We start from the raw sequence: 9,585 nt of genomic DNA, 5'->3' as shown, positions 1-9,585 counted from the left end.
CTATACTTGATTAGGTAGAAATATTTAGGACTTTCCTTTCATTCATCATTGTGAAAGTGAGACAGGAATGACCAGTTAGTGAAGCAGGATTATCATGCCCAGTCTATCTAATGTCTTCCTGGGCCTTTAGGAAGTAATTCAAGATCATAACATTAGCTGTGAAATAATTTTTGAGATATTACTGTATAATACAAGGAAGTCTCCATTTTTAGGTAGAACCCATTCTTGGAAGTCACATCTTCAAGCTGTTGCTGTAAGGCAGAATCCTGAATTTACTTTCCATCCTGCTCTTCGACTTTCTTCTTGTCCATTTAGATATTATTCAGTGTCACCGGAAAATACAATGAATGTGTGAATGGAACTCGGAAAGTGAAATATTGGGCCTGAATGAGCATAATAGCAAAATGTGAAGTTGTAAGAAGTGGGGCCTTCTTATTCACATATGGTCACATCGGATTTTCTACCAAGGTTGGAGTCATGTTCCTTAAGGGCAGAAATCCTGCCTTAATCATCATTGAATGTAGGACTCTGACTATCCCACAGGAGGCACATTATAAATATTTGACGATTTGGTGAACTAAACTAGACCAAACCATCCCATTAGATGGGCACATTGTTTGGGATCTAGGAATTGTGTTGTGAGATTGGTGGTTGATACAGATCACCTTTAAGTCCTCTCAGCAGATCAGCTGCTGAGAATGAGAGAGGAGAAACGCAGATACAAGAGCGATGAAATGAGTTTTCTTGGCCCTTTTGTGTTGGCTCAATTAACCTCCATTCCTTAGGGACTCCAGAGGTCTATAGTGCAGTAAATTTCATTATGATGATTCTGAGTTAACAAAAAAGGGTAAAATTTTGTTCTGTATGCTCTGTTGCTAAGAGAAAATTTGAGAAATCCATTTAAGATAGTGCTGTAGTTTTGATGTTTGTCCCGCAAACCTCATGTTGAAATTTGATCTCCAGTGTTGGATGTGGGGGCTAATGGGAGGTGCTTGGGACATGGTAGGGGGTGAATCCCTCATGAATAGGTGAATGCCCTCCCTGTGGGGCAAGGAAAGGTGAGTGAGTTCTCTATTTGTTCCCAGGAGCTGGTTGTTAAAAAGAGCCTGGCACCTGCCTTCCTTCCCTCTTTCTTTTCCTCTCCTTCACACCTCTCTCTCTGTGTGTCTCTTTCTCTCTCTGTGTGTGTGTCTTTCTCTCTCTCTCTGTCTTTCTCTCGTTCTCTCTCTCTCTCCCTTCCTTCCTCCCTCTGGCTTCTTCTCCTTTGCCATGTGATCACAACACTTACCAGCGTCCCTTTGCCTTACACCATAAGTGGAAGTAGCCCGACCCCTCACCAGAAGCCAAGCAGATACTGGCACCATACTTCTTATACAGCCTGTAGATGTGTGAGCCAAGTAAAGCTCCTTTCTTTATAAATTACTCAACCTTGGCTGTTCCTTCATAGCAATACAAATGGACTAAAACAGGATTCCAACAAAACTGGTCATTATAATGTGAGAGATATACTTTTGTTAACTCAAAATCTGCTACTTCCTGTGGTCAGATAAGCAAATTATTGCTGTAAATAGTGTGACTATTATATAAAGAACTCATTTTCTTTTTCTGCTCGTAACATTTCTTCTGAACATGAGCATTAGGGAATAATCATAGCCAGACACAGTACAAAAGTGCTAGAAAATTTCAGGCCTGAGATGCAAGAGAGAGTAAAAGAATCTCAACTTCACTGATAGATACACTAAGTTAGAATGGTTAAGTGATAAAGTCATACAACAACACATCATTAATAACAGAAGGAAACTTCCTGGTCTTTCTGAATCTATTGACAGCTTCTGGGTCTCCCTTGCCAAAAATTGCTTTATGATCCCCTTATAAAAGGCAGAACTAGATTTTAGAGCAGAGATCGGCCAACTTTTGTCAAAGGGCAGATAGTAAATATTTTAGGCTTTGCGGGCCACATAGACTGGCTGCGATTGTTCAACTCCATCTTTGCAGTGCACAAATAGCCACAGGCGGGGCTTAAACAAATGGGTATTCCAATAAAACTTTATTTAAAACAACAAATATGGGCCACACTTTGATTTAGAGAATCACCTGGGTTTTTTAAATGAGTGCTGTTTCTCATGATCAGCAAGAAGTGTGTTATATCTCGCAATACAAACTGCCTTACAGGAGGTAACCGTGTCCTAGGACACAATCCACCAGTGGTCTGCCTGGTCGTATTCTCCTTCTTTTTTTCTTTCCCTCTCCCTGCCTTTTAGGAACCACTTACCCTCTACCTATAGTTTAGACCTGGCTCAGTATTGAAGCTAATTCTTTCCAAAGCAGGATATATGTAAGGAGCATCAGGTCAGCCATGCTGCGTGTTCTCCTTTTGGTGTATACCCAATTTCGGGTCCTAGGCCCCTACCCTGTCCCTACCTTGGAGCCTTTCTGGTACTCCTGTTACTCCAAGACTGAAATTCTGCCTCTCCTGCTAACCCCAGTCATTTCAGGGACCGTGTCCTCATATGATGCTAGGCAATGTACAGAAACAAAAATTTCCCTGACTTTTGTTACTGTGTACTTAATCTGTACTGGACAATGGTGTATGTTCATGGATAAGAGTATATTATAACACTCTCTACAAAAAAAAATTTGGTCTTCTAACAGAAACAAGACTTCAGTACATTAAACTTAACAACTGTGATTTACTGTAAATTATATTGAGTATAATTAAATGTTAAAATATATAATTCAGGCATTAATTGCCTAGGTAGAAGATTATATCTACCAGACACATGTGCTAAGCCTTGAAGGCTATACAGAATTTGCCTAGGTAGGCCAGGATGGTAGCTCATGCCTGTAATCCCATAATCTCAGTAGTTTGGGAGGCCAAGGTGGGAGGATCGCTGGAGCCCAGGAGTTCAGGACCAGCCTGGTTAACATAATGAGACCCCATCTCTACCAAAAAAAAAAAAAAGAATTTGGTTATGTAGAAACCAAGAATGGAAGGCATTCCAGGTGAGTGTGTTACTGTTGTTTTGAGGGAAGCAGCTACTGTGGGTTGCAGAGAAATGGGAGAGAAGGTCAGACAGGTGAAGGCACCAGATTGAGGAGGACCTGAAAAGCCACACTGAGATTGTGGAGTTTTATCAAGAGGACAGCAGAGAACATCTCATGGTATTTTATGTAGGTTAGTGAAAAGTATCTTGTGATGGAAGAATGATGGACTAAAACCCAGAAGTTAAAGGTTCCTGTTTCAATCCTGCCATTTATTGACTATGAGACCTCAGAGTCATCATATAAAATCCTCAAGCCTATGTATTTGACAAATGACAAGTACATATCACAGAGATGTGATGAGGATAAAGTGAGAAAATAGTTGTGAAAAATGTTTTGAAAGTCATACATAAGGTTCTCCACAAATGTAAGAAATTGCAGTGATACTATAACAGTGGTGATGCAGGAAAATTATGCTCGCAGGCATAAGCAAAATGAATTGAAATGGGCAAAGCTAAACAGCAGAGACAGCTTGTTTCAGTAGCACAGTGGGGTGGTTTGAATGTATGTGTTTCTCCAAAATTCATTATGTTGGAACCTAATCCCCACGGTGATGATATTAGAAGGTGGGGCCTTTGGGAGGTGGGTCTGCCCTTATGAATGGGATTTATGCCCTTTTGGCCTAGAGCTCCTTTCGCCCTTCTATCTCTTTCACTCTGTGAGGACACCATGTTTGGCCCTTCTTTGCCCTTCCACCATATGAGAAGGCAGCAAGAAGGCGTCATTTGTGAGGAACAGGGCTCTTGCCAGACAGTGAATATTCTGGCACCTTGATCTTGGACTTCCCAGCCTCTATCACCATAAGAAATAAATGTTTATTGTTTATAGATTACACAGTCTAAGGTATTTTGTTTTAGCAGCCCGAATGGACTAAGATACATGTGAATAAATGGAAAAGGGCCTCTACCATGCCATGTATGGATTATCAACTGAGGAATAACTCAAACACAATAAGAAATCCACAATAAAACTGTATTGAACATATATCCTGGTGCTTTTTAGCTGATACAAATACCACCTCATGATCATCACTGTAAACATCCTTTCTAAATGTACTGTATGGTACCTTCTGAATAAAGGGAAGCTTGCCTTTTTGCAAACTCAGCCAGGGGTAAGGTGTATAGCAGAATGCAGGAGCTCATTTTCATCTTCATTGCTTCCATTGCTGCCCCTGCACAACTCTGTGATTTATCACTGGATGTCTTATTACAGCTCTCCATGACTCAGTTCCTTTATAATGATGGAAAAACAACTAATAGGGTAAAACTTTGAGCAAATATTACTGCTTAGCAATTAAAAATTTTGTTTGGAAAAAGAAAAGCACATCTTTGTGTTTGCCCCTGTACTATGGATTTTCTGCTTGTTATTTCCTTGTGTCTTTTATCTTCCCATTAAAGCATGAAAATAGTTCATGTCTCTCCCCATCTGTTCACCACATTAATTGCCCCGGGCAGGAAGAACTTTCTTCAGTATAGGTCTTCTTCCTCTTTGTGGTTTGAAGTCCATTACATACCCCAGCTGCTTTACTGTTTGACATCTTAATCTTCTTATTAATTTTGGAGGACGTCCTTGGTGCCAGCTAAGCAGGTTAGGTATGGTGACTGAGGTGACCCTTAGCTCCTTTGATAAAAAGCATGCAGGGCTTTTTCTGCATGTAATGAACCATGGGTGGTGATTTGGCCCTTTCAAGTTGAAAAGCAGGTATATATCAATTTTTCTATTAAACAGCATGTACTAAGCACTGCTATCTGTCTGTGGTGGCCCCAGTGGGGGACACAAAAACACAGGTCATTGTCATTGTTCCTACTCAAAAAGTAGTGGTGTGTTAGAAAAAATGAAATGGAGTCAGAAGGTCTAGTTATGCAGCTAACTTGCCTCATAGCCTTGCTTTAGCTTCTTTTTCTAGAAAATGAAGGGATTGAACCTGAACAATGGTTTTCAAGCAGTGTTTCTGAAAGATTCTTGGCACTTAGGACCTGTCACAGAGAACTGAGCTTAGGCTCCTAAGGTCTTCAGAGTGCTGCAAGTCTCTCTCTTGTATATATTAGGTTTCTGTATAAAATTTCAAATAAAGGTCTTCAGAGCTGAAAGTATTTGCAAGCAGGTGGACTAAATGCATTCCAGCATTTCTTTCAATTCTCATTTTCTGTGAGCCTACAACTACAACAAAATATAACAACATAAATAAGTTCATGCAAGGTTTTGTGACATAGAATTCAGTATCAGTTGTTCAACAAGTACTGACTAAATTCCTTGTCGATTGGAGAATGTCATCACTTCTGAACATCATAGCTGTCTTCAGGTAGGTACCTTATGGACTTGGACCACCATATATATGTGGAATTTAATATGGTTGGTTTTCGTGGAAAATATAGAAAAGTAAAAAACAAAACAAGAAAATGAAAAAGAAAAAGAAAAAATTGTTAGCAAACACTTTACCTGAAGGGAATCACTCTTACACTTCTTCTGATTTATTTTCTTTCTAGGCTACATTCTTGAACATCGTGATATTTTAACATAGTTTTGAAATACACACACACACACGCGCACACAGACACACACACACACACAGACACACACACACACTGAGTTTATCCTGACTTTCTGTTTAACCCTAGAATATAGATTTTTTTCTAAGTGCCCCAAGAGAAGAGGCAGTATCTATTGTCCAGCAATACATATCCATCACATTGCTCAATGCCTGGACAATGGTAGGTGCTCAATAAGTATTCAGTAATGAAATTATTTGTTAAATAAATATCATGCAAATATTAAAAATGTATGTTTCTGCCTGTTCTCTAATATTAAAAGCTTCTGTTGCTTATCTTCTAAAGCTGACTGTAGGCATGTGTAACCCAGCAGCTCCACTCCTGTGAATACCCAACAGAAATGCATGCGTTTATTCACTGAAAGACATGCGTGGAGTGTTATAAGACCAACACTAATAATAGAAAGAACGAGAAACTACCCAAATGTCTATCAACCTAAGTTGAGATAAATATGTGGATTCTCACAAAGAATGCAAAGCATCGATGGTAATGAGCAATCCACAACCATACACAAGCCAGATACAAAAGAGTGCATGCTTCGTGATTCCATTTCCATTTCCATAAAGTACAGGAAAAACCAAGTCAGGATAGGGAACATGAGAAGACTTATAGATGCTGCTGTTGGATTTCTTGATCTGGAAGCTGGTGTCCATTTTTCAAAAACTCATCAAGTGTTAAAATGTGGCTGTTCTTTGACCCAGCAATTTAGGTATTCAGACTTTATATTCAAGCAGCTATAAAATGGACCTTCCAATGATTAAGTCACTGAAGAACGTGTGTTGTGTATATACTATGCACCATGAAGAAATACGTAAGGACGAAAAATACTAGTGAATAATAGTGTTTATTGCAGTTATAATAAGTTACAAACACGGAGAAAAATGAAAGCCAACTCAACTCTCCCATGGTAGGAGCATATGTACAGTAATTCCGCCTTCCTGCTCCTTACCCCTTTGTGTTTCTGCTCTCCTACTCATCCCCAGGCAACCACTAATCTGCTTCCTGTCACTATAGATTAGTTTATATTTTCTAGAATTTTATATAATGGAATTTTATATAATGGAATCATACAGTATGTTCTCTTTTTTATCTGCCTTTTTAAACTCAACTAAATAATTATTCTGTTTAACTCAACTCTCTATGTTATAGCATGTACAAATGCGCTAATGTTCTTTTTTATTGCCAAGTTAATTCCTTTTTATCACCAAGTAGTATTCCATTGTTTGGTTATACCACAATTTGTTTATCCCCTCTTGATGGACATTTGGATTGTTTCCTGTTTGGAGCTTCTGTGAATATTCTAGATGTCTTTCATTTTGGTTGGGCATGTTTTCATTTCTCTTGGGTAAATACCTAGGAGTGAAATGGCTGGATCCTAAGGTAGATGTATGCTTAACTTTTTAAGCAATTACCCACGTGTTTTCCAAAGTTGCATTCCCATCACAGTATTTGAGGTCCCTTTTGCCACATCCTTGCCAACAGTTAGCATACAGTGTTTTTGTAGTTTTAGCTAATGTAATAGGTGCTTAGCACTATAGTTTAAAACATGTATCTTTCTTTTTTTTTTTTTTTTGAGATGGTGTCTCACTCTGTCACCCAGGCTGGAGTGCAGTGGCACGATCTCGGCTCACTGCAAACTCTGCCGCCTGGTTTCAAGAGATTCTCCTGCCTCAGCCTCCCAAGTAGTTGGGATTACAGGTGCCCGCCAGCAGGCCCAGCTAATTTTTTTTTTTTTTGTATTTTTAGTAGAAACAGGGTTTCACCATATCAACCAGGCTGGTCTTGAACTCCTGACCTCAAGGGACCCACCCACCTCAGCATCCCTAAGTGCTGGGATTACAGGCTTAAAACATGCATCTTTCTTAATAACTAGTTTTACATAACATTTTTTTATGTGCTTATTTACCATTTGTATATCTACTTTGTGAAATGTTCATATCTTTTCTCAGTTTTTAATTAGATGATTTGTTTACTTATATTAACTTGGGTGAGTTTTAAAATATATTTTGGATTCAAATGCTGTGTTAGGTATAGAATTTATCAATATCTTCTCCAAGTCTATAACTTATAATTTCAGTCTCTTAAAAGTATCTTTGGCAGGACAGGTTTTTAAATTTTTATTTTATTTTATTTTTAGAGACAGGGCCTTGCTATATTGCCCAGACTGAACTCCTGGGCTCAAGAGATCCACCTGCCTCAGTCTCCTGAGTAGCTAAGGCTATGGACGTGCATCGCTGTGCATAGGAATATACAGGTTTTTTTTTAACCATCATTTGTTGAAAAGTCTAACATTTCTTCACTAAATTGCCTTTACATCTTTGGTCAAAAATCAGTTGTCAGTATATACATAAGCTGGACTCTGTATTGTTTATCTTTCTTGTCTTCTGATTTGTCTTTTATCTAGTTATTTTTATGCCAATACCACACTGTATTACTTGATTACTGCGCCTTTGTAAGACTTAAAGTCAGATAGTGTTATTTCCCCAGTTTTGTTCATCTTTTAAAAACCTGTTTTGGCAACTTTAGCTACTTCGCAGTTTCATATGAATTTGAGAATCAGTCAACTTCAACAAAACTGCCTGATGAGAATTTGATTGGGATTGTGTTGAATCTATAAGTCAATTTGGGGAGAATTAATAACAATACTGAGTCTTCCAACCCATGTATATGGTATATCTCTCCAATTATTTAGGTTATTTTTTATTTCTCTTATAATTGTTTTGTAGTTTTCAGCGTACAGATCTTTCACATCTTTTGTCAGATTTATCCCTAAGTATGTTCTATTTTACAAATAGTGTCATTTTTATAATTTCAATTTTCAGTTGTTTGTTATGTGGAAAGATAGTTGATTTCTATATATTGATGTATCCTGCAATCTCTCTGGACTCACTAGATCTAGTAGAGTCCATCATTTTTAATAATAGCTTTATTGATATATAATTCACATACCAAAAAATTCACCCTTTTAAAGTATACAACTCAGTGTTTTTTACTATATTCACAGTGTCATGCAACCATCACCACTATCCAATTTTAGAGTTTTCATCACCCTTGAAACAAAGTGATACTCAGTAGCAATCACTCCGTGTTCCTCCTCTCTGATAGACCCTGGCAATCACTGACCTGTTTTCTATCCCCTGGTTTTGCCTTATCAGACTATCAGAATAAATGGAATTACTCTGGCTTCTTTCACATAGTGTAATGTGAAGGTTCATCCATATTGTAGCATGAATAAGTACTTCATTCCTCTTATGACTGAATAATATTTTCCATTGTGTGGATCTGTATAACATCTTGTTTATTTATCAGTTGATGGATATTTATTTAGGTTGTTCCCACTTATCAACAATGATAGATAACACTGCTATGAACATTGTGTGGTGATTCCATAAATTTTTAAACTCTGTTTGTTATAATAAAAATATTATTTTTGTAAAAAGGGAAAATAGTGAAACAAAGCTTAGAGAAAAATGATTAAAGAGTCAACCAAGAATGGTTAAAGAGCCAGGACTTGATAGGGTAAAGGAAAGGCATGGAATAGGACAAAGGTAACCACCAGGTTTAAAGCCTTAGTGGTACTAGAAACTGGGAAACGGTGGGGGTATTGATTAATTCGTTTTCATATGACAATTATATATGATGTGGCTTCAAGTGAAAATGTTTCAGTAGACAACTGGAACATAAGTAGAAGACTAAAGCTGAAAATATAGGCTTAGAAATTAGTATAGTGGTGCTATTAAAGCCACGGGAACTGATTTTCTGCTAAGCACAAACAGGAATTTAGGCAAGATACACCCTCTGTTCCACCTCCAATTTAATTCATAGAGTAGAGTCCTGTTGGGTTTAAGGGCATGTTTTCAACAATTCATTGCATTTGTATGCACATTGTGATATATAGTAGACTTTAACGTGTCTACAAACTATGGATTTTAAAAGAAATAAAATGCCTTACCCTATATTCACATGATTGTATCCTTAAAGATATAGTGGGAGT

This window comes from Colobus angolensis, unplaced genomic scaffold, assembly GCF_000951035.1.
Source record: "Colobus angolensis palliatus isolate OR3802 unplaced genomic scaffold, Cang.pa_1.0 Scaffold54, whole genome shotgun sequence".
Classification (NCBI taxonomy): domain Eukaryota; kingdom Metazoa; phylum Chordata; class Mammalia; order Primates; family Cercopithecidae; genus Colobus; species Colobus angolensis.
Note: the sequence above shows the minus strand (reverse complement) of the source record.